Below are 25,745 nucleotides of genomic sequence, written 5' to 3'. Positions count from 1 at the left end.
AAAAAATTATATGTATAACTGAGTCACTTTGCTATATAGCAGAAATTAACACAATGCTGCAAATAAACTACATTTCAATGAAAAAAGAATTTCATCTGTAAAAGTATCAAGAGGAAACTGATAAACAACATTACTCCACAAAGCTATTTCAACAACATTACTCCACAAAGGAAAAAAGAAAAGCATATCTTTAAACTGTCTTATAACAACCATGTGCTCAAGTAAAATTCTGATATCTGATAAATAATTGATTTATAATCTGTGCTAGGTAACTACTGATGTTACATACAATATTCCAAAGCTTAATGGCTTAAGTAACAATTAATTAATATTATCTCTCAAGGTTCTGTGGGGTCATTGGGCTCAGCAGAGGGGTTTCCATTTGGGGACTCCAATGTGGTTATGGTTGGATGGTTGCTGAGGTTGAGTCATCTGAAGGCTTGACTGGGGTGGACATCCCAGATGGCTTACTCATATGCCTAGCAGATGACACTGGCCATCTGTTGGGACCTCAGCTGGGGCTGGTGACCACAGCAAAACGTGCGACCTCTCCATGTGGCTACAGTGTCTCATGGCATGCCATGTAGGTTCCAAGAGACAGTGTCCCATGAGAAAGCATTCCAAGATACCCCAGGGGGAGATGCAAAGGTTCTTTCTTGACCTTAAAAATCACATAGCATTACTTAAATCATAGTTTACTTGTCAGGACTGAGTCACAGGACCAGTCCAGATTCAGAGGGAAGGGACAGTGCAAGGGCGTGAGTACTGGCCACGTGGCTCTTGTGGAGGGCAGAGGGGCACCTGTAGACACCAGCTACAACACATCCCAAACCACCACACACAGCTGGGTGAGGACCTGGGCATGTAAACCTGGATTTGATGGGATTTCTGCTACTCATGCTTACCCGTGTCTCCAGCATAGCTAATTATCTAGCTAATTATTTCTCAAAGAGTCCCAAATGAATTCCTTTCCTGGTAAATTTCTTATTTTGGCCCTGGGTGGTAAAAATGGGGCCAAATATGTGATTTAGTACTCCCTAGTTCTCCATTAGCTCTAAAATTCAATCATTCTCATTTAATTCCTTCAGTAAGAGAGATCTTTCTCAAAAACAAGAGATTAGTGGGGCTTTTTTTTTTAAGTCTTTGTACCCTTTCCATTTCAAAGATCAAGCATACTGCCAAGAACACAGAAGTGCCCTCAAAATGATCAAGCAATTTTCATCATCAGTAAATTAAGATGTGCAAAGGTCTCGTGGCCTTTGGAAGCTTTGGAGGAATACAATAGAAGTAATTATCAATATGAACTCACAGCCCATCTCAATTCCCATGCCAACTCTCCTGGATTAATTTCTAGGGAGAGAATGGGAGAAGTTTTTATTTCTTGTCATGGCTTAGCATTTTCCTTTTGGGCATATGTTTGCAAAAAAGGATTTGAGTTTTATTGTGCCCAACCGGGTATATCCCATAGATGAAAGATACTCCAGCAGATGAATCTCTTAACTGACCTTTTAGTAGAACTTTAATGAGCAGAAACAGATAAACTGTGTTTAACAAGTTAGACCTGTGTGTTAACAAGTTAGACTAAAGAAAAAAATGCTTAAAAATAAATTCCTGGTCCAGTTAATACAGGTCTTTCAGGGTCTGTATTTCCCCAAAGATTCCTGCTAAGAATTCTACAAAACATTATCTCATTGAGTTAATGAGTCTTCTTAATAACCTATATGACAGGGACTGTTACCCTTTTCATTTACAGGAAATTACAAATGACCACTGGAGCACCCAAATCTGACCCTGTATGGTCTGATGCCAACATCTGTCTGCTTGGTTGGTCCATCTTTCACTTATAATAAGATCAGCTGACCAGTACTGCCACCCACTGAGATCTGGGACAGATTTGTTGTATCCCATTCTCTTAACCCACCTCTGATTTCAGCCATGGCTGCCAATTACTCTGAGTCCTACTTCAAGCCCAAGCCAGGCAACTTCCCATTCTATTCAACTCATCAATTCTACCAACATCTGCTCAGTCCACCAGCCTGCCCAGAAGTTGGGGGTGGGGATTCACTGCCTCTAGAGTCAGCTGAATGAACAGAGGACAGGAGCTGGTGAACACATATTCCTGACTGCCATCAGCCTGAGAGTGGACAATTTTGGGAGGTTTTGGTACAGTTCTCAGGGAAGCTGGTGGAATCTAGTCCCCTTTGCCCACAACCTTGATAATGATCTGTAAAAATGTTTTTAAATTTATTTTTGGCTGCACTGGGTCTTCGCTGCTGCCTGCAGGCTTCAGTAGTTGCAGAGTGTGGGCTTAGTTGCTCCACAGCATGTGGGATCTTCCCAGACCAGGGATGGAACCTTTGTTCCCTTCATTAGCAGGTAGATTATTAACCACTGGATCACCAGGGAAGTCTGATAATGATCTTTAATATTGGTTTTCCTCATTCCTTATCTCTCAGAGACCACCAGCCCAATAGACTGCGTATACTGAATCCTTGTCTCAGACTCTGCTTTGGGGAAACAAGATATGTTATTATATGTATCCACTCGAATCAGTGGAGAGAATGGAACAGAAGTTCCAAATCTGTGAGTGTTTCTTCAGTGAATTCACTAAGTGAGCCCCTCCTGAAAGAGGTTTTTGGAGATTACTGAGTAGCTGTAGCTTTCACATACAGGCCCTTTAATAATCTTTTTAGACAGTGATCCCCTTGAGAGTAAGTGCTTTGACTTTCAGAGTCATTTCTCACATTGCACCCCAGTGGCTGCCTGGCATTTAATAGATGCTCAAGTAGTACAGTCTGACAAGTAAGTGGTTCTCCCTCTTGAAAGTATTACCACTTTATGTCCTATTCTGTTAAAAATGCAAGCAGTATCTTCCGTAGCATATCCTCCATAGGCAGTTTTCTCTTACTAAGCAGTGCTTTTTCCTAAACTCCAGCTATCCAACACTGATGAGTATTACTTCATAAGGACACATCTACCATCTAACAATCAGACTCAAGCATGGCAGAAAGAGCTAAGACTTGGAGTCAGACCAGGGTTGAATTCCGACACCTGCATTTACAAAATATGGAAACTAGCACAAAGTAATTAACTATATTGGACCTGTGTCCTTATCCACAAAGACTCCAGTTATACCAACGCCACAGAGTTTTTGTGAGCGTTTTATGAAATTACGTGTAAAGCATGTTGAATAGTAAAGCACACGATGGTTCAGTGCCCGAGATCTACCTGCTCCGGGGTTCTTGCTTGGTTTTCATGATGTATTTATTGTATGATCAATATATAAACCTGTTTGAGTCTTAGATTTCTCTATTGTAAAGGAAGGCTAATATTAATAACTTTCATATCTACCTAATGTGGCCGAAGCCAACATCAAATAAAATCATGCATGTGAAAGTTACTTGAGATTTGCAAAAGTGATGATAGGCAATGGAGGAAGTGGGGGTGGCGCTGCCATACACAGCCTGTGCACTGCACAAGGCCCTTCAAAATTAACAACTGACTCAGTCATTCAACATAAACCTGAGTCTATTCAAAACAAATCTATGTGTACACATGTTTTTTGAGTGAGGCCAGTTAGCAATATATACATTTACTTTTAATTATGTTGAATACTATAATGAATAAATTTATGGACTACTGAAACATACAAGTTATAAAAACTTGGCTCTGATGATTTGAAACAGCTGTCAGAATTGTTTTGTTTAGCTCAAGTCAGGGCTTTTAGTATAACACCAAGGACTCTGAAGAGCTCTGTATTTAGTTTAGATCAATCTGAGTGTTTTTTCCAATGTTTAATTTTTAATTAAATAGGAAATTTTGTCACTTACAAATAGATACCCAACTATTGCATAAGAATCTCAGTTGCATTCATATTTTGTATATCTGGGAAAAAATCATTTGGAAAGGCAATAAAAGTCAACCAGAATTATGATATTTTTACCATTTATTTATTTATCCCAGCATCTTCTAAGCATATTTTTGTGCCATTGGCCATGTCTTTCCAATCTGAATATTACTAGTAAGTTGCCTAACATTCTGTCAATAGGTCATGAGACTTCTTATGAAAAATTGGTCATCCTGTGATGACTTATCAACTAAATGCTGACCTTTTGTGGATGACAAATTCTTCAAGGGCAAGAACCATATTCATCATTTTAATATATACTACTATGACATATTATATACAAAAAAATGTTGGCTGAAATGATAATACAAGTGTCTGCCAAGTGAACTTCAAAGACACATCCCAGCAGAGCATGCCGCAGAGAGGGCAAGGAAATGACAAATGTCATAAGACAATGACTTTTCAAGCAAGGGGCTAACCACAGCTTCCTGCCCCCTTGGAGGGCCTCATCAATAATGATGTGTCATTCAGTAATAGTTGCAAAGCCATTTTCTTGCTCTTTCTGACTGAACAATGGAGAGAAGGGAAGAAGTGGCAATGAGGAAGAGTCAGGGAGGGGCTGTCTGAACTTCTTCCAGGAAGAACAGAACTATTTGTTTGTACCAGCCCTGGGACAGCTTTCAAAAACACAGCTAAGGCCATTCAGATTTCATTAATTTGGCCAACCAACTCAGTTAAAACGTCCTCAATAAGAAAAAAGGTGAAGGAATGGCTACAGTGAGAATTCATGAGCTTTGCAAGCATCCTCCATTTTAACCCAAATTTAACAGAAAAAATTTTAATTAAGAATTTCCAGAAGCAATTAACCCCAAATATGTTGTGAAAAGCAGAGTGACTATCTTTGGCTACCTTAACCATTTTCTATTTCCTTTATTATAAATGCAATTTCATTTAAGTAAACCATGACTGGGGACTTCCCTGGTGGTCCGGTGGTTAAGATTTCACCTTCCACTGCAGGGTCGATGTGAATTTGATCACTGGTTGGGGTGTTAAGATCCCACATGCCTCGCAGCCAAAAAAAACCAAAATATTTTTTTAAAAAAGCAAACAATATTGTAACAAATTCAATAAAGACTTTTAAAATAGTCCACATTAAAAAATCTTAAAAATAAATAAACCATGTTTTATGAGTAAAAATAAGAGAAACTAGGATCACCCTCTTTATATTTCTTTTCTCCCTTCTGCCAACAGCCACCATTGCTCAGACTTTTATCCTCTTACTATGTCATCTTGAGAATATCTGAGAGTGTGGTCCTCCTGACTTTCCCCATCTGTATCCAACTGTCTAAGCTGCCGAAAGTGTCTTCAAGCTTGAGTGCCTCTGTTCACATCAGGGTAAATTTACAATGGATAAGATAGCTTCTTATTTTTTCCCACATCAAGTCTTAATCCAAATCCTGCCTCTCTTTGGTTGCATGTGTAGCAGTTCTATGATTAGGCTTGAAATTAATCTAAGCAGTGACTGTCATATTAAGAACAATCATTTCCTTCTAATTAGATATGTGGATACACAAATCTTTACATTTGCCAGAAAATATCTATTTCTGAACAGGACTCAGGCTACGCACTTAGATCCAGGATTTGCGCCAAAACTTATGCATAAATAGCCACATTATAACTGGTTATAGGAAACTGGTTCCCAGACAAATGCCCACAGAAGATCTGTCTAAATGAGGATAACAGTCTGGGGATTCAAAAACAGTAAGATTTTTTTCATTGGAAGAGATGTTGTTTTAGTCTATGTTATATACTATTAGTGTTATACACTATTAATCACTATAATTATATAATACAATGCAAATTATATGAGTACTATAATTATATATGTACACTATTAATTACTATAAATACTATTAATATAAATTCCTTGAGGAAAGGGAATATTTGACTTATCTTTATGTGCCCCCTAAATAACAGAATCCAGTATGTGCTAGGCACTAGATAAATATTGAACAAATGAATAAACCTAAACATAAAGCTAACAATTAAATGTTTAAGTTTATAGTGCATGAGATATCACACTTTAATTATCACCTGTTTTATGAACTGCTATATATACATTTCATCTCTCCCTTATATAATACATCCTTATGTAAGTTTATGCTAAGATTTGGCATTCATTCTTGTCTCCTCGGTTGATTATGTTTTTTCCTTGCTTTGTTTGGTTGAAAAGGGCAGAGATCACTAAAGCCCCCGCCGTGCCCCCAAGAGGTGGGGTCTTGATTAAAGGATACATATTTGTAGGAACTCAGAAAAGCTGAACAATGGGCAGAGATCACTAAAGCCCCCGCCGTGCCCCCAAGAGGTGGGGTCTTGATTTAAGGATACATATTTGTAGGAACTCAGACAAGCTGAACAATCAGACTTTCAGAAAGGCTAGGAGCCATTTCACATCTTCAAACTCATGCCTCTAGACACACACACACACACACACACACACACTCTTCATCACATAGCTTCTGTCTCCTTATAGTACTGGGTTTACCAAAATGTTTGAGTTGTTCATGTTATGGAAAAACTCAAATGAACTTTTTGGCCAACCCAATCCTTATGCTCAAAACATTGGCTTGGCCCTGAGTCCAAATGACTATGACTCTCATGCACAACAATTTTTCAGCTCTTGCTTCCAATGCTAACTGAATCTGTGTCTTCCCCACTCAAATTTCTAAGCCAAACTTTTATCTTGATCCAACACATTTTGGCTGCCCCTTGGGGTGGGGTGGGAGAGAGTATAGTTCATGTGGGTCACAGAGGGCTGCCCTGTGGCAGGAACAATGAGTTCAGCAGTTTCACAACATCAAAGGCTACAGGCTGGCAAGGATGTGATTGACATTTCTAATAAGCTGACATAATTATTCACTTCTTTATATTGTTTGTGACTTCCCTAGTGGTTCAGACGGTAAAGCGTCTGCCTACAATGCGGGAGACCTACGTTCTATCCCAGAGTCGAGAAGATCCCCTGGAGAAGGAAATGGCAACCTACTCCAGCATTCTTGCCTAGAAAATCCCACGGACAGAGGAGCCTAGTAGGCTACAGACCATGGAGTTGCAAAGAGTTGGACATAACTGAGCAACTTCACTTTCACTTTCTTTCACTTTATATTGTTTATATCCAGTTCACTCTTTGCTTCTAAGATTAAGTTAATATGAAATTGTCTGAGTTCATTGTTTTTTTGCCCTAAGTATGCAACCATTCGAATATTTTATATGAATCTGAAAGCAATGCATGGAACAGTAATGTTTTGTATTTATGATTAGTTATTATTTGGAATGACTATGAAATATATTTTAAAACTCTGACTTAATGACACTTATGGAGGATTGGCCAGGAATGAAGAAAAGTTGAATCATAAGTTCTTGACTTAATCTGAACAAAGTCTCATACTCTGGTTGCAATTAAGTCCCATACTTTGAAATCAGAGAAATCAGTTCATATTACTACTAATAAAAGCTGATGGGGAAGCTTTACTCTGAAATTTAAAATCTTGAGTTTACTTGGGCTGCACAGCAATTTTTAGAAGCCATTAATAAAAACACTTATTATGTTAGTCTAGGTTTTACAAAAAGCAGAGCCATTATTTAAAATAAATAACACACTGAAAAACCATTCTTGCGTGGGAGAAAATGAATAGACTTTATTTTCCTCATGCAGCAATTCATTTACTATGAGAAATCTTCTCTCTGCATGCCCTTCCATCAGTTCCTAAGAGCTGATCTTCAAAAACACGTGTCATATCTATTGCCTGATTGAGGCTAATCTCTCCCCTTCATGAAGAAGTACTAGCATTAACAGGATAATGTTGGAAAATACATTCTGAAAGCTGGTGTTTAGATGGCATATCAGTACTTACATCTGACCCTTCAGAGCTCTAGCAGTTAACTATGACCTGTACCCTGAAATCTAACCATAGATGAAACTGTACCAGTTCTAAATGAATGCCATTTTCTGTAGGTAGTAATGGAGCAGAGATGATAGAAAGAAATCCTCAGCGACTTAATGAGCACATAAAATGCCATGGAGAAGTGCCAGTCTCATCAAGGACTTAAAAATGTAGAGTAAATATAAAATATCCAATCAACTCAGAAAAAAAGTCAAATGGTCATCTCATTTTTCATGAAGCTGTAAGGTAAACAGAACCCAAATCAGGGTCTTTTAAGAGTATTCTTTAATCTGATTATCCTGCTAATCACGGCTCAAGAGTCAAGTTCAATGGAAAAAAAATAGTGCAATAAAGGAGCAGACAAGAAAAATCAGAGAAGTACCCTCCAGCAGTGATGGCTTTTCCCTTTGAAGGAAAGATTCATTTCAAAATTTTTAGTGCTTCTTGGGCTGTAGAAATAATAATTCTATTATTTTTAAATGGTAATGAGTACATTATAATCATAGTTCAGAAATGAAAGTTCTATGAAATTGGTTTTATCAAGAGGGATTGATCAGAGTGCCTTAAAAGAATACATTTTTAAATCAGGAGAATTTAACTGAAGTGGAGATCTGCCCTATAAGATAAAAAGTACACAGATTTCTCTTTTAGAAAGTTTGTGATCCCAAAGGAAGAGAGGTCATGATCGGTGGAAGCTTTGACCTCTGCACCCACCTTCAGACAAAAATTAATAGGCAAACTTTGCTGAGAGTGCTCAAATACAAGATCACAAGTTCTAAGGTCTGTTTGTATTGCTGTCTTATTCAAATCTGCAGAGTAGAAATTTTTTTGTGTTGGTTTCTGCTGTACAACAAAGTGAATTGGCTATATGTATACATATATCCCCTCCCTCTGGGAACTTCTTCCCCGCCATTCCACCCATCTAGGTCATCCCAGTGCACCGAGATGAGCTCCCTGTGCTTTACAGCAGCTTCCCCCTAGCTACCTATTTTACACATGGTGGGGTGTGTATATCAATCCTAACCTCCCAATTTATTCCATCTTTCCCTTGCCCACCCTGTGTCCACAGGTCCAGTCTCTATGTCTGTGTCTCTATTCCTGCCCTGCAGATAGGTTCATCTGTACCATTTTTCAAGATTCCACATTTATGCATTAATCTTTCTTTCCTTTACACTTTAGGGCGTCTCACTTCCTTCTCTATTTTTTCAGAAGTGAAATTTATTTTCATCAAAATAAATGGACAGGCCAATTTACTTCAGCAATTTCCTTTTTAAGGAAAACTGTCAGTGTGACCCACCACACACCATCACCCATAGGGTATCCTATTTCTTTCTGTGGCATCTACAATGATATCACAATGAGAGGTCAGTAAAAATCCCAAATAGAACTTCCTAGAAGTACGACATCCACATTATCTCTCTCATGGTAGACGTTTACCAGAACTGTGTCTGCTCGGATCCAACAGTTTCAGTAAGGTCAGTGATACACGAGGAGAAACTAATGGCATGAACCAACCAATCAAGCAATAAAAGCTGTACCTTAGGAGGAGATAATATGTTATTTTACATTAGCTCTTTTATTGATAGACTCTTCAGTGTTAACTGATTCTATAAACTTCAATGGTAATTCAATATTATAATTCAATAAGTTGTCAATATTTATAGAATGTCTGAATAAAATCTTTACTGTCATTATTAGTTACTTAGATCAATTCAAATATTGGTCTTTACTCTTTTAAGTTAGTAATGAATTTAATAACAAAACCAGAGATGTACAGAAATAGACAATTACAGGCCTTTACTCTTGACAAGTTTTTATCAAGCACTAATTCTACTGTGAAGAAGGCTGAGCGCTGAAGAACTGATGCTTTTGAACTGTGGTGTTGGAGAAGACTCTTGAGAGTCCCTTGGACTGCAAGGAGATCCAACCAATCCATTCTAAAGGAGATCAGCCCTGGGATTTCTTTGGAAGGAATGATGCTAAAGCTGAAACTCCAGTACTGTGGCCACCTCATGCGAAGAGTTGACTCACTGGAAAAGACTCTGATGCTGGGAGGGATTGGGGGCAGGAGGAGAAGGGATGACAGAGGATGAGATGGCTGGATGGCATCACTGACTCGATGGATGTGAATCTGAGTGAACTCCGGGAGTTGGTGATGGACAGGGAGGCCTGGCATGCTGCGATTCATGGGGTCGCAAAGAGTCGGACACGACTGAGTGACTGAACTGAACTGAACTGAATTCTACTGGAAAGGCAATTCTGGATTTTTCCTACAAACTCCAGTTGCCATCAATTACCTGGTCCATAATCCCCGTTTATATAACTCAGAAACATCATCACTGCTAAGCTTGAAGATGTTCAAGCTTTACTTTCTAAGATTTAACAACAGGAAATTGTGGTGGTTCATTAAGAAAATCATATGATCATGTTCTTTGTATGTGTAAAGATCATCTGTGGTTTCTGCAATTTTGGATGTATTCTCTTTTCCAGAAACAAGATATAGAGTTTCCTTTAGAAATTCTCTTCCTCTATCATATGCTGGCTTGACAGGAGTCTGTCAAGTTTTTCCCTATTCTGGCCTGAAAAGATCCTCTGTGGTCCTCTCCCCCAGGAATGTGAACCCTGACACAAGCCAACTTGAGATGAGTTTTACACTCATCTCAGAAGAAGGGTCCAGCCATGATTTCCAACACTCCTATCCTGATTTTCAAATGTTCTTTGATTCTCTGAGCTCTCCTCAAACAATTCTGTGTACAGAAATCATACTGAGAGAAGAGCAAAAATTAAATGAAGATGGTCCATCCTGGAGATGCAGATTCTAAGGGTGTGGGTTGGTTCCAAGGATCTGCATTTCTTGGACAAACAATAATTTTTCCAAGAATTCTTAGGCCAGTGATCAGAGAACACACTCAAAAACACCGCTGTAAATTGCCGATGAATTCTATGTTTAAATGAAAAAGAGGTGATTTATGTCCTGTATCATTAAATTATCTTGTGCTGTGCTTAGTTGCTCAGTTATGTCTGACTCTTTGTCACCCCATGAATTGCAAGCCCGCCAGGCTCCTCTGTCCATGGGGATTCTCCAAGAAAGAATACTGAAGTGGGTTGCCATGCCCTCCTCCAGGGGATCTTCCCAACCCAAAGATCAAACCCAGGTCTCCCACATTGCAGGCAGATTCTTTACCATCTGAGCCACCAGGGAATTCTGACTTCCAGGCTCCTCTGTCCATGGAATTCCCCAGGCCAGAATACTGGAGTGGGAAGCCATTCCTTTTCCAGGGGATCTTCCCAACCCAGGGATTGAACCCAGGTCTCCTGCATTGCAGGTGACTTCTTTATCATCTGAGCCACAAGGGAAGACCTAAATTATCTTAAGTACTCTTTATAAAGCTTTGGAAAGTGATGATTAATACATAAAAAAGTGTGTTACCTTGAGAGAGAAGAGGAATTCTTGATCTTTTGATTGATTCTTTTTTTAAACTTCCCCTTTCCTGCCATCCTGCTCTCACCCCTTTCAATTGGAACCCTTGAAAATCATGAAGAAACTTCTGTTCCTGATGAGAGTGTGTCCTATTAATCTTTGTAGAAAAAAGGTTTCGATCTGCTCCCTTTGAATGACTATCACTTTATTTCATAGTCTGGTATCTGCTCAAAAGAACAATCTGATTTTCCTGATAATGAAATGACCAATGAGGACTCAATGATTCATTTGGGGAAAAAGTGAGAGCTAGAAACTCTAACATACTCAGGGCCTTAGAAACTCTGAGGCTTTGCTCAGAGTCCTTCATTCTGCATTGTTTGGAAATCAGAGTGGGTTATATAAATTATTTATTCTCTTGGTGATGGAGAGGAGAATGGTGAATGCCTCATGACAAAAGTACAAGGGGAAAAAAAACCCAGTAAACAAAAAAATGAAGCTGCTTCTGATTCAAACAGAAGAGAATTGGCTGTTGTGTCAAGGTAATACCAAGAAAGAACAAATAGAGGAGCCTAGCTCAATGGGAAGCAGATCTATTGAGCAGAAAGGTCATCTGGCAATAGAAGGCCTCTGAACCAACAGCACAAAAGGCTGCATCAGAGCACAGCTACCTGCCTGGGCTTCAGTGGGGGAAGGAGGATGGAGGCATTTCCTAAAATAGGTGTCCCCAAGTTATATATGGCAAAGACGTCAGGTAACACATAGAACCTTTAATTCAAGGCTTCAAAAAACAATATGGTGGGTTTTTTTATTTTTCAATGGCTGTGTTTAAAGACACTTTCAAATTTTAAAAAAATTTTAACTGGAGGATAATTGCTTAACAATGTAGTGTTGGTTTCTGCCATACAATGTGAATCAGCTGTAAGTATACATATATCCCTTCCCTCTTAAGCAAATATTTTACAAAACATTTTAAAAACATATTTACCTATTTGGCGAAAGGTGTTTTTTTTTTTTTCCTGGTCACAGAGCTTGCAGGATGTTAGCTCCCCGACCAGGGGTCAAACCTGTGCCCCCTGCAGTGGAAGCATGGAGTCCTAATAACCAGTGTTTTAAAATGAAGCTAGTTTGCAACATTTGGGTTAATCACAGACTGAATGGACATGAGTTTGAGCAACTCAGGCAGATGGTGAGGGATAGGGAAGCCTGGCCTGCTGAAGTCCATGGGGGTAGCAAAGAATCAGGCACAACTTAGCAACTGAACAACAACATCATTGAAATCAAACTCAGCTCTCTCCTATACTCAAGCAGGTCCTTGCTGTGGGCAAACAAGCTGATTCTTGCTTGAGATCATTTAAAGAAATAACGAGAATCTAACCTATACAATGAAAAAAGACCCAAAGAGTAAATGATTACATAGTTTCAAACTCTTGCAACAAAATTAATCTTCTGGTTTATAGATAAAAAAGAGACCAAGGAACCTAACTTTATACATGATCAGAAAACCGTGTATGTATATATGTGTACAACTATTTATACACATATACACATGTATATAATGCACTTTATGTAAATATAGGATTAAAATTGCATTATTATAATGACCATCAGAAAGAGAAGGGTGGTCATGGAAAAGTAAGAATTTGATAATATTTCTCTAGCCTGATTTATTTATTCAATAAAAATGTCTTGAACGTTGGCCAAAGGCAAGGCATTCTTGCTGGACAATAGGGATGTGACACTGCAAAGGGAACAACAGAACATGAACTTCAGAGGTGGGTGTCAGACACATAAAGGAGTGATTGTGATCAGATAGAGTAAGTGTTACTATTGAAAAAGAGCAAGGATGCCTGCCCTAGACTTGGGAGCAGACTCTATGAGAAGCAGAGGTCATGGGTGGTGGGAAGTGAATGACATTAATGCTTCTGGGACATTAGAGTGTGAAGATGCTAAGGGTTAAGGCCCAGGATACAAACAAAGGCTTGATCAAGGAGGGTCTTGTAATAGAGCTAGCATACGACCAAGCGATCCTACTCCTGGGCATATACCCGGAGAAAACCATAATTCAGAGAGATATGTGCAACCCAGTGTTCATTGCAGCCCACTGTTTACAATAGCTAGGACATGGAAGAAATCTAGATGCCCATCAACAAATCAATGGATAAAGAAGACGTGGTCCATACATACAATGGAACATTAGTCAGCCATTAAAAAGGAACGAAATTGGGTCATTTGTAGAGATGTGTATAAACCTAGAGACTGTCAGAGTGAAGTAAATCAGAAGGAGAAAAACAAATATTGTATATTAACATATATGTGGAATCTAGAAAAATGGTATAGATGAACTTATTTGCAAAACAGAAAGAGATACACAGATATAGAAAACAAATGTATGAATATCAAGCACAGAAGGAGGGGTAGGATGAATTGGGAGATTGGGACAGACATAAACACACTATTGATACTATGTATAAAATAGATAATTAATGGGAACCTACTATATAGCACAGGGAACTCTACTCCATGCTCTGTGGTGACCTAAATGGGAAGGCAATCCAAAAGAGAGGGGAGATATGTAAACATATGGCTGATCCACTTTGCTGTACAGCAGAAACTAACACAACACTGTAAAGCAACCATACGCCAAAAAAAATTAATTAAAAAAAGAAGGGCCTTGTATTATAACATGTTGCTTGGATTGTCCTGTTATTCCCAGGGAATGGAAATCCACTGAGGATTTTAAGCAAGGAAATACCATACTTACTTTTGAGAAAAATCACAACAGTGACTGCAAGGTGGAGAAAGGAATGTTGAAGAATGAAGGCTAAGACAGTGGGATGAGTCAGGAAGCTCCCACAGCAATGTGGGGGGAGATAACTGGAGCCTAGACGAGAGTGTAGCTAGGTGGAGAGACGAGAACAGATTCCAGAGTGATTGAAAGGGATGACTGGATCTCAGAGGCAAGAGAAAGGACAATGACTCACTTCTGGTTTGGACCACTGGGCGGATGACGATGCCTTTTAATCTGATCTGCATTGTGGAATTAGAGACGAGTTTTGGTGGGAGAGGGAAGGGAGAAGCAGAGATGAGGAAGACCAGAACAAAGGTGACTGAATTCCACCTTCATTGGCTGTGTCTGCAGTGTCTGTGCTGTTTCCAGATAAAGAAAAGAGGAGACTTTGGATGGTTCTATGGGTCTGAAACTTGGAGGAAAGATCTGAGCTGGACATACTGATTTAGCGGCCATCAGCACAGACATAGAATAGTCCCAGCTATCATTTTTGCCATTTCTACTAAGGCACTTTTCTTTAGCTTTTCCTTCTTTAAACCATTCCTCACATGTATGTTGGTATTCATCAGTTTCTCTAAGAATTGAAAACAGAGGTATGACCATGAAAACAAGTAACAGTATAAAAAGAAAATGAAAATCTATTCTGTATGGAAGAAGAAATAGGAGATATATGGAAACAGGCAAACGAAGCATCACAGAAGTGAAGAGAGAGATGGTTCAAGAGAGTCAGATGGGGCCAAAACCAACGGATCTGACTCTTTGGCCCATTTTGACTGGAGGAAGATGATTCACCAGGCCAGCATAAAATTAATGGAAATGTCTCCTCAGATGATTTATGTTACTCTGCTCAGACCTTGTATATCCCTTCAGACCTTCCATTACCTAGGAAATATTCTGACAATTAAGGCAATTCAGAGTGCATATGAATTCAAAAGGACTTGACCATTCTTCGAGAAACAGTTCTTAGACTGCAAAGCAAAGTGTTTGAGCCCTCTCCATTTTTGAGCACATCAACTACCCCTTCAAAAGACAGGCCTAAAGAATCAGCCAAAACTTAGCTTTCTTGTGTCAAAGTACTTGGAGAGCTTATGGAAATTTCTCAGCTAACAGATTCCTCCACTTCTGGATTATTTTCACTCCATGCATTTCAAGCAGACTGTTTTTTAATGGGCTAGGATAGGCGTTATATACATTATTTTATATCTTATAAGCCTTCCTGGAGGGAGATAAAGGATACAGGCATTTACCACATTCAATGTTTATTACAAAAATAAAAGTACTTGTTGTTAAAAGTCTAGCAACATAAACAGTAAAATCCCACCTGGTCCTTGATAAGCCCACTTCTGTGAGCCACCCACACACTGGTATAGCCTTCTTGGACTCTTCTTAAATACTGCTGCTGCTGCTGCTAAGTTGCTTCAGTCGTGTCAGATTCTGTGCGACCCCACAGACGGCAGCCTACCAGGCTTCCCCGTCCCTGGGATTCTCCAGGCAAGAACACTGGAGTGGGCTGCCATTTCCTTCTCCAATGCATGAAAGTGAAAAGTGAAAATGAAGTTGCTCAGTCGTGTCGAACCCTCAGCGACCGCATGGACTGCAGCCTTCCAGGCTCCTCCATCCATGGGATTTTCCAGGCAAGAGGACTGGAGTGGGGTACCATTTCCTTCTCCATCTTAAATACTGTATAGACATAAACACAAACACCCAAAGAGACATAAACACAAATACCCATGTAGTCATAAACAAAAATATCATATAGACATAAATCAGATCAGTCGCTCAGTCGTGGTCCGACTCTTTGCGACCCCATGAATCGCAGCACGCCAGGCCTCCCTGTCCATCACCAACTCCCGGAGTTCACTCAGACTCACGTCCATCGAGTCCGTGATGCCATCCAGCCATCTCATCCTCTGTCGTCCCCTTCTCCTCTTGCCCCCAATCCCTCCCAGCATCAGAGTCTTTTCCAATGAGTCAACTCTTCGCATGAGGTGGCCAAAGTACTGGAGTTTCAGCTTTAGCATCATTCCTTCCAAAGAAATCCCAGGGCTGATCTCCTTCAGAATGGACTGGTTGGATCTCCTTGCAGTCCAAGAGACTCTCAAGAGTCTTCTCCAACACCACAGTTAAAAAGCATCAATTCTTCGGCACTCAGCCTTCTTCACAGTCCAACTCTCACATCCATACATGACCACAGGAAAAACCATAGCCTTGACTAGACGGACCTTTGTTGGCAAAGTAATGTCTCTGCTTTTGAACATGCTATCTAGGTTGGTCATAACTTTCCTTCCAAGGAGTAAGCATCTTTTAATTTCATGGCTGCAGTCACCATCTGTAGTGATTTTGGAGCCCAGAAAAAAAAGTCTGACACTGTTTCCACTGTTTCCCCATCTATTTCCCATGAAGTGATGGGACCAGATGCCATGATCTTCGTTTTCTGAATGTTGAGCTTTAAGCCAACTTTTTCACTCTCCTCTTTCACTTTCATCAAGAGGCTTTTGAGTTCCTCTTCACTTTCTGCCATAAGGGTGGTGTCATCTGCATATCTGAGGTGATTGATATTTCTCCCGGCAATCTTGATTCCAGCTTGTGTTTCTTCCAGTCCAGCGTTTCTCATGATGTACTCTGCATATAAGTTAAATAAACAGGGTGACTATATACAGCCTTGACGAACTCCTTTTCCTATTTGGAACCAGTCTGTTGTTCCATGTCCAGTTCTAACTGTTGCTTCCTGACCTGCATACAAATTTCTCAAGAGGCAGGTCAGGTGGTCTGGTATTCCCATCTCTTTCAGAATTTTCCACAGTTGATTGTGATCCACACAGTCAAAGGCTTTGGCATAGTCAATAAAGCAGAAATAGATGCTTTTCTGGAACTCTCTTGCTTTTTCCATGATCCAGCGGATGTTGGAAATTTGATCTCTGGTTCCTGTGCCTTTTATAAAACCAGCTTGAACATCAGGAAGTTCACGGTTCACATATTGCTGAAGCCTGGCTTGGAGAATTACCCTCGTCCAAGGTAAGGAGCAATGGCTGCGCTCTGCTGGAGCAGCCGTGAAGAGATACCCCACGCCCAAGGTAAGAGAAACACAAATAAGATGGTAGGTGTTGCAAGAGGGCATCAGAGGGGAAACACACTGAAACCATAATCACAGAAAACTAGTCAATCTCATCACACTAGGACCACAGCCTTGTCTAACTCAATGAAACTAAGCCGTGCCCGTGGGGCAACCCAAGATGGGCGGGTCATGGTGGAGAGATCTGACAGAATGTGGCCCACTGGAGAAGGGAATGGCAAACCACTTCAGGATTCTTGCCTTGAGAACCCCATGAACAGTATGAAAAGGCAAAATGATAGGATACTGAAAGAGGAACTCCCCAGGTCAGTAGGTGCCCAATATGTTACTGGAGATCAGTGGAGAAATAACTCCAGAAAGAATGAAGGGATGGAGCCAAAGCAAAAAGAATACCCAGCTGTGGATGTGACTGGTGATAGAAGCAAGGTCCGATGCTGTAAAGAGCAATATTGCATAGGAACCTGGAATGTCAGGTCCATGAATCAAGGCAAATTGGAAGTGGTCAAACAGGAGATGGCATGAGTGAATGTCGACATTCTAGGACTCAGCGAACTAAAATGGACTGCAATGGGTGAATTTAACTCAGATGACCATTATATCTACTACTGCAGGCAGGAATCCCTCAGAAGAAATAGAGTGGCCATGATGGTCAACAAAAGAGTCCGAAATGCAGTACTTGGATGCAATCTCAAAAACGACAGAATGATCTCTGTTCGTTTCCAAGGCAAACCATTCAATATCACAGTCATCCAAGTCTATGCCCCAACCAGTAACGCTGAAGAAGCTGAAGTTGAACAGTTCTATGAAGACCTACAAGACCTTTTAGAACTAATACCCAAAAAAGATATCCTCTTCATTATAGGGGACTGGAATGCAAAAGTAGGAAGTCAAGAAACACCTGGAGTAACAGGCAAATTTGGCCTTGGAATACAGAATGAAGCAGGGCAAAGACTAATAGAGTTTTGCCAAGAAAATGCACTGGTCATAACAAACACCCTCTTCCAACAACACAAGAGAAGACTCTATACATGGACATCACCAGATGGTCAACACCGAAATCAGATTGATTATATTCTTTGCAGCCAAAGATGGAAAAGCTCTATACAGTCAGCAAAAACAAGACCAGGAGCTGACTGTGGCTCAGACCATGAACTCTTTATTGCCAAATTCAGACTTAAATTGAAGAAAGTAGGGAAAACCACTAGACCATTCAGGTATGACCTAAATCAAATCCCTTATGATTATACAGTGGAAGTGAGAAATAGATTTAAGGGCCTAGATCTGATAGATAGAGTGCCTGATGAACTATGGAATGGGGTTCGTGACATTCTACAGGAGACAGGGATCAAGACCATTCCCATGGAAAAGAAATGCAAAAAAGCAAAATGGCTGTCTGGGGAAGCCTTACAAATAGCTGTGAAAAGAAGAGAAGTGAAAAGCAAAGGAGAAAAGGAAAGATATAAACATCTGAATGCAGAGTTCCAAAGAATAGCAAGAAGAGACAAGAAAGCCTTCTTCAGCGATCAATGCAAAGAAACAGAGGAAAACAACAGAATGGGAAAGACTAGGGATCTCTTCAAGAAAATCAGAGATACCAAAGGAACATTTCATGCAAAGATGGGCTCGATAAAGGACAGAAATGGTATGGACCTAAAAGAAGCAAAAGATATTAAGAAGAGATGGCAAGAATACACAGAAGAACTGTACAAAAAAGATCTTCACGACCCAGATAATCACGATGGTGTGATCACTCACCTAGAGCCAGACATCCTGGAATGTGAAGTCAAGTGGGCCTTAGAAAGCATCACTACGAACAAAGCTAGTGGAGGTGATGGAATTCCAGTTGAGCTATTCCAAATCCTGAAAGACGATGCTGTGAAAGTGCTGCACTCAATATGCCAGCAAATTTGGAAAACTCAGCAGTGGCCACAGGACTGGAAAAGGTCAGTTTTCATCCCAATCCCAAAGAAAGGCAATGCCAAAGAATGCTCAAACTACCGCACAATTGCACTCATCTCACATGCTAGTAAAGTAATGCTCAAATAGACATAAATACAAACACCCAAATAGACATAAACACAAACACTGATATAAACGTAAAGACAAATGCCCATACAGACATAAACACAAATACCATACAAACAGAAACAAAAACCCATATAGTTGTTGTTGTTCAGTTGCTAAGTCATGTCCAGCTCTTTGCAATGCCATGGACTGCAGCATGCCAGGCTCCTCTGTCCTCCACTATCTCCCAGAGTTTGTTCAAACTCATGTCCATTGAGTCAAAGATGCTATCTAACCATTTCATCCTCTGCCACCCTCTTCTCCTGTTGCCTTCAATCTTTCCCAGCATCAGGGTCTTTTCCAATGAGTTGGCTCTTCACGTCAGGTGGCCAAAGTATTGGAGCTTCAGCTTCAGCATCAGTCCTTTCAATGAATATTCAGGGTTGATTTCCTTTAGGATTGAGTGGTTTGATCTCCTTGCAGTCCAAGGGACTCTCAAGAATCTTCTCCAGCACCACAATTTGAAAGTATCAATTCTTCAGTGCTCAGATAGACATAAACACAAATACTTATAAAGACATAAACTGAAATTCCCATATAGACATAAACACATGTATAGAGCACATGATTATACTATGTACAATGCTCTGCAACTTAATTTGTACATAACATATTCTCAGAATGTAGACCTCCTTCTCTATTGGTCTATACAGATCCAACTTTCTCTTTAATGCTGGTATTATTCCTGTACACATGGTAAGTCATTTGTTTTCCTACTGTTGGATATTCTTGTTATGTCAAACACATCTGTAGTGTTCTCATAAACTCCTTTAACTCCAGCATTAGGCTAGGCCTTCCTGAAGTATGGGATTAGGGGTTCAATTCCTCTCTTGTATTTTGAGCTTTCAGGATAGTCCTCAGCAAAGAGCAGGCACTGAATAATTGCTTCATGAATGAATGGGTGGATGATGATGACCACAGCTCCTGGTCATTAGATAAACTTTACAGAGGCTTCTTTAAAACAATGAACTCATCCTTCCAAAAGTGATGGCTCTTTCTCCACAACTTTCTTACCCCAGGAGAAGTAGTGCTCAGATGCAGGGGGAGGGGGCATGACAATGACTAAAACAGTTTACAATTAAGCACTTATTCCATGCCAAGTATTTTTATTGTCTAACTCATGTAATGTTTACAGTCAACTTATGGGTAAGGTTCTGCAGTTATTCCTTATTAACAGAAAGGGAAATAGAGGCACAGGGTGATGGAGTGACTTGCCCAAAGGCCTACAATGTACAGACTCTGTGCCCATGCTCCAGTCTGTCACACATATGTTAAAGCACATCTTCCTGCTCCCATGTTTACTGCATTATTCACAGTAGGGAAGACAGGAAACAGCCTAAGTGTCCATCAATGGATGAATAGATCAAGATGTGGGAAATATATATATATATATATATGTGTGTGTGTGTGTGTGTGTATATATATATGTATATGTATGTGGTCCATCTAGTCAAAGATACTATATTTTCCAGTAGTCATGTACAGATATGATAGTTGGATTATAAAGAAAGCTGAGCACCGAAGAATTGATGCTTTTCAACTGTGGTGTTGGAGAAGACTCTTGAGAGTCCCTTGGACTGCAAGGAGATCCAACCAGTCCATCCTCAAGAAAATCAGTCCTGGGTGTTCTTTGGAAGGACTGATGCTAAAACTGAAACTCCAATACTTTGGCCACCTCACTGGAAGAGTTGACTCACTGGAAAAGACTCTGATGCTAGGAGGGACTGGGGGCAGGAGAAGAAGGGGACGACAGAGGATGAGATGGTTGGATGGCATCACCGACTCAATGGACATGAGTTTGAGTAAGCTCCGGGAGTTGGTGATGGACAGGGAAGCCTGGCATGCTGCAGTCCATGGGGTCTCAAAAGAGTCAGACATGACTGAGCAACTGAACTGAACTGATATATGTGTATGTGTATGTGAGTGTGTGTGTGTCTACACACACCCACCACTGGATAATTAAGAATTGGTATACATACACACGGGGCTTCCCTGATGGCTCAGTTGGTAAAGAATCCGCCTGCAATGCAGGAGACCCCAGTTTGATTCCTGGGTTGGGAAGATCCTTGGAGAAGGGAAAGGCTACCCACTCCAGTATTCTGGCCTGGAGAATTCCATGGAATGTATAGTTCATGGGGTTGCAAAGAGTCAGACAAGACTGAGTGACTTTCACTTCACATACAAACATTCACACAATAAAGTATTATTCAGCCATGAAAAAGAAGGAAATCTTGTCATTTGTGACAACATAGTTGGATCTTGAGGGCATTATGTTAACTGAAATAAGTTAGAGAACAAACACTACAAGGTATCACTTACTTGTGGAGTTGAAAAAAGAAGTAAAAAACTCATAGGAACAGAGAAATAGTAAAGTGGTTGCCAGGGTCTGGAGGTTGGGGGAAATAGGGAAAGATTGGTAAAAAGGTACAAATTTTCAGCTCTGAGATGAATAAAGTCTGTGGATCTAATAAATGACATAGTGTCTTGAGTTGATAACACTGTCTTGTAGAATTGAAATCTGCCAAAGGAGTGGAACTTGAATATTCCCATCAAAAAGAAAGAAAGAATAAAGATAAATATGTGATGGATGATGTGTTCATTAACTAGATGGGTGGAATCCTTTCATGATTTATTCATTTATCAAATCATCACAAGGTACCCTTTAAAATATCTCATAGTTTTATTTGTCAAATATATACCTCAAAATAACTGAAAAAATTTAAATGTTATCTTCCTAAAAATAAATTCACAATCAAAACTGCCTCTCCAGTGGGAAGAAAAGCAGTGAGTGATAACGAGATGAGCTGAGAAGACTCGAAAGCAACTTAGAGGATCCCACGTCTCTGAAAATTCATCAACAAGCTTATTTTCAGTACACGCCCAGAGGTTGCAAACTGCTAACTTAATTTCATCTCCCCCCTCTGTACTCCTTAACATTTATAGGCCTGCTCATCTTTCTCATTTTCTATTAATAAAATGTCCCCATGTACCAAAGCTTATAATTAAAGCAAAATTTAAAGCTCTGAAAAACTGAAGTCGTCAAGTAGCATTTTAACTGTGAAATATTTTAAATACTCATGGTTGTCATTTCTGAAGCTGAGGTCTACTGCTCTGATATAAGCATCCATCATCTTAAGACTATTTTCACATTCCAGAAAAATGAGCATGAATTAAAAATATTTTTAGGATTAATGGCACTTGACAAATTTGAGGGATCGAATTAAGGATTTTAATATGGCCCAAATTAAAAACTATTAAAAACACATGTAGTCCCAAATCTTGAGAAATCTTGAGAAAATACCTTTAAGAGTAGGTCAGGCAAAATATGCATAAATTTGACTTTTAAAGGTCTTAAAAGTCAAGAAGTACCCTTCAAGGACATCTTAAAAAATAGCTGGAAAAGGACTACATTATTTAAGATATACAATATACAAATATGCATATAATATATATGTATGTAGATGGCATCACTGACTCAATGGACATGAGTCTGGGTGAACTCCGGGAGTTGGTGATGGACAGGGAGGCCTGGCGTGCTGTGATTCATGGGGTCGCAGAGTCGGACACGACTGAGCAACTGAACTGAACTGAACTGATGTAGATATATACATCTCTATTAAAACTTCTGTGCATATGAACTTTATTCCTTTATCTGTCGGGGAAAAAACTGATGCCTCTTGAAACTCTTTAAAAAGTCTTTCTGCCATAAAAACACATTTCCAGAACATATATAATAAGTTTTTAGCTTAAATTTATTTTCCCTAATAAGACAATTAGGATAATTTGGAAAAAGTATGAATTGTGAGAAAACCTCTATTAAAAAATAAATTACCTACAATTCTGCTAAGCAGAAATCTTTATTCCTTGAACTTTGGTACTTCTCAAGTTCAGTGATAACTGGGTTTTATACTCAAAAGCACTATAAAATTTAGTGTTAATTAAATATAATTATAATCCCATTATGTTTAAGTTACAACCACACTCCAAACGAGATGCCCAAAATGTGGTACATGGAAGAAAAATAAACTTCAGTTTGAATCTCACCTTGGCCCCTATCAGACTCCAGGGCCTGTGGCAATACAGTTTCTTCTCTCATTGGAAGTTTTCCCATCTATAAAATGGTGTTATCACTTGCCTTTTTTTTTTTTTTTGTACTCTTAAAGCTTGTTTTAACATCAAATGAAATGATAGGGCTCCAAGTATTTTGTTAGATAAAGAAGATGCACACACACACAGTGGAATATTACTAAGACATGAAGTTTTGTCATTTGCAACAATGTGGATGAACTTGGAAGGTGTTATGCTCAGTGAAATGTCAGACAGAGAAAGACAAAGACTATATGTTATCACGTATATATGGAATCTAAAAAAACGAAATAAGTGAATATAACAAAGCAGAAAGGAACTTACAGGTATGAGAACAAACTAGTGGCTACCATTGGGGAGAGGGAAGTGGGGAGGGGAAATAAGAGTAGGGATTAGGGAGGTACAAATGACTACGTATAAATAAGCTACAAGGATATATTATACAGCACAGGGGATACAGACCATACTTTATAATAAATCAATGAAGTATAATCTATAAAAATACTGAATCACTATGTTGTATGCCTGAAACTAACATAATATTGTAAATCAACTGCACTTCAATTTTAAAATGAGCAATTATCTGCCATTTTTCCTACCATCCCCTCCTGCTCTCTTCCTATAGTCCCTCTAACTCATGATCTCATTTCACTGTGGCTTGCAGAGTCTGAAAAACAACTGTGGAGCAGACAACTGAGGAGCTGACAAACAACATTTCACTTTAACTGTAAAATGAAAAAAAACTTTCAAGCTTGCCCTATTTTCCCAAATAGACAGATGAGAAAGCTAAAACTCAGAAAGAAAGAAAAAAAAAACCCTCCCCACTATTACATAGTAAATAAACGATGACATTAATAATCAAACCCAGATCGATTTGATTCCACAGTTTAATTCTGTCTGAATCTACCACGTTGTCACTAGTCATTGTATTATGCTAACCATCAGTTCCTTTTCCTTTTGTCAGTTCTTTTTCAAACAAACAAGCCTCAAAAGACAGAGAACCTAATAGAAAAAGAATCAAGAGATTCAAACAGGTACTTTACAAAAGAAGCTATTCCCCTGGTCAATAAATATACAAGAAGGTGCTTGATTTCAATAGTCATCAGAGAAATACCAAGTCAAGCCATGTATGGGGGCACTTGTTGACTAAAAGACAACTTCAGGTTTGGGTGAGACACTGGTTGCTAAGAGTGTAAATTGTTTCAACCACTTTGGAAAGCTCTTCCCCAGTACTGACTTAAGCTGAATATATGTATATGCCCTATGACTTGGCAATTTTATTCCTAGATTTATACTTGACAGAAGTGCATATGTAAGCATCAATAAAAGAATATGTCACAAATATTTATAACAGCAGTATTGACAATAGCCCCAAACTGGAAAATACCTGAAAGCCTCTCAACAGCAGTTATGGGTCATTATATTATGGTCTAGTCACACAATGGAATACTATACAGCCAGCAGGAGTAGCAGGAAACAGAGGTAACTATGTGCAACCATATGGGTTAATCTCCCAAGAGAAGGATGAATGACATTAACCAAACCAAACAAGAGTAGAGATGAAATAAGTCCATTTATATAAAATCTGGAAACAGGAAAACAGCTTCCATGATGCTGGAAGCCAGATTAGAGGGTACTGTGGAGGAACGGGGAGCTGACTGGCGAGGGGGGGATTGGATAAGGGTTCTGACAGTACTTGGATTCTTGATTTTGCTGTTTTTACACAAAGTTGTTCACTTTGGGAACTTTCACCAGATTTCTGCACTTTTCTGCATGGAAGCTACACTTCCATAGAGTCTACCCCAAAAGAGTCAGTGTCAATCTCTGCTCCCCCAAAGCATGCAAATGTCCATATTTTAGAAGTGTTGTACGAGATGCTCACTCAACTTACGAGGCTTCTATATCTTTTTATGTTTAAGAGTATTTATTCAGCTGACAGATTTTGTTGTCATTTAATAAAATAACAATAGAAGGACAGCTGAGATAAAAGTAGGGATTATGTCTGAGCTACGGAGCTGGGATCTAAAAGAATGATTGTTCGGTATAAATAAAATCTTGAAGACTTTATCATGAGTTCAAATACTCAATAATGTCAAAAAGAGGCTTATGCATCAAGTCTTACAGAGAAGGAGAGGGGCCACAGACTACAGGGCAGTCACTGGACAATTTTTGAATATGAAAACAACATTACACAAGTTAGGAGAGGGCTTCTAATAAAGGTGACAGCTGTGGAAGGGAAAAACCTAGAAACAAAGGACTATAGCAAATGTATGTAACTTTATTCAAAACCCATGGAACTTTCATATTCTTTCTGAGATGATGTGAGACTATAGGAGGAGTCCCTGAGAAAACTGTCATACTAAAATAAGGTATAAGAAGTAGTGGAGGATTGAGATACACATACAAACACATTATACTAATAACCGAATTATACAAATGACTGAATTATCCATTATACCTAATATATGTATTTTTACATATATACACACACTTAATGCCAAAGCTTCAGTTGGAATTTAATACTG

General features: G+C 39.3%; 1 protein-coding gene across 4 annotated transcripts in view; it reads right to left on the bottom strand.

The window, feature by feature from the left end:
• Positions 1-25,745, bottom strand: part of CACNB2 (calcium voltage-gated channel auxiliary subunit beta 2) — a 428,799-nt gene that overhangs the window by 257,981 nt on the left and 145,073 nt on the right. The window lies entirely within an intron of this gene.

This window comes from Bubalus kerabau, chromosome 13 (genome assembly GCF_029407905.1).
Source record: "Bubalus kerabau isolate K-KA32 ecotype Philippines breed swamp buffalo chromosome 13, PCC_UOA_SB_1v2, whole genome shotgun sequence".
In the NCBI taxonomy this organism is placed as follows: domain Eukaryota; kingdom Metazoa; phylum Chordata; class Mammalia; order Artiodactyla; family Bovidae; genus Bubalus; species Bubalus kerabau.
The sequence above is the reverse complement of the archived record's forward strand: the minus strand, read 5'-3'. Positions and strand labels throughout refer to the sequence as shown.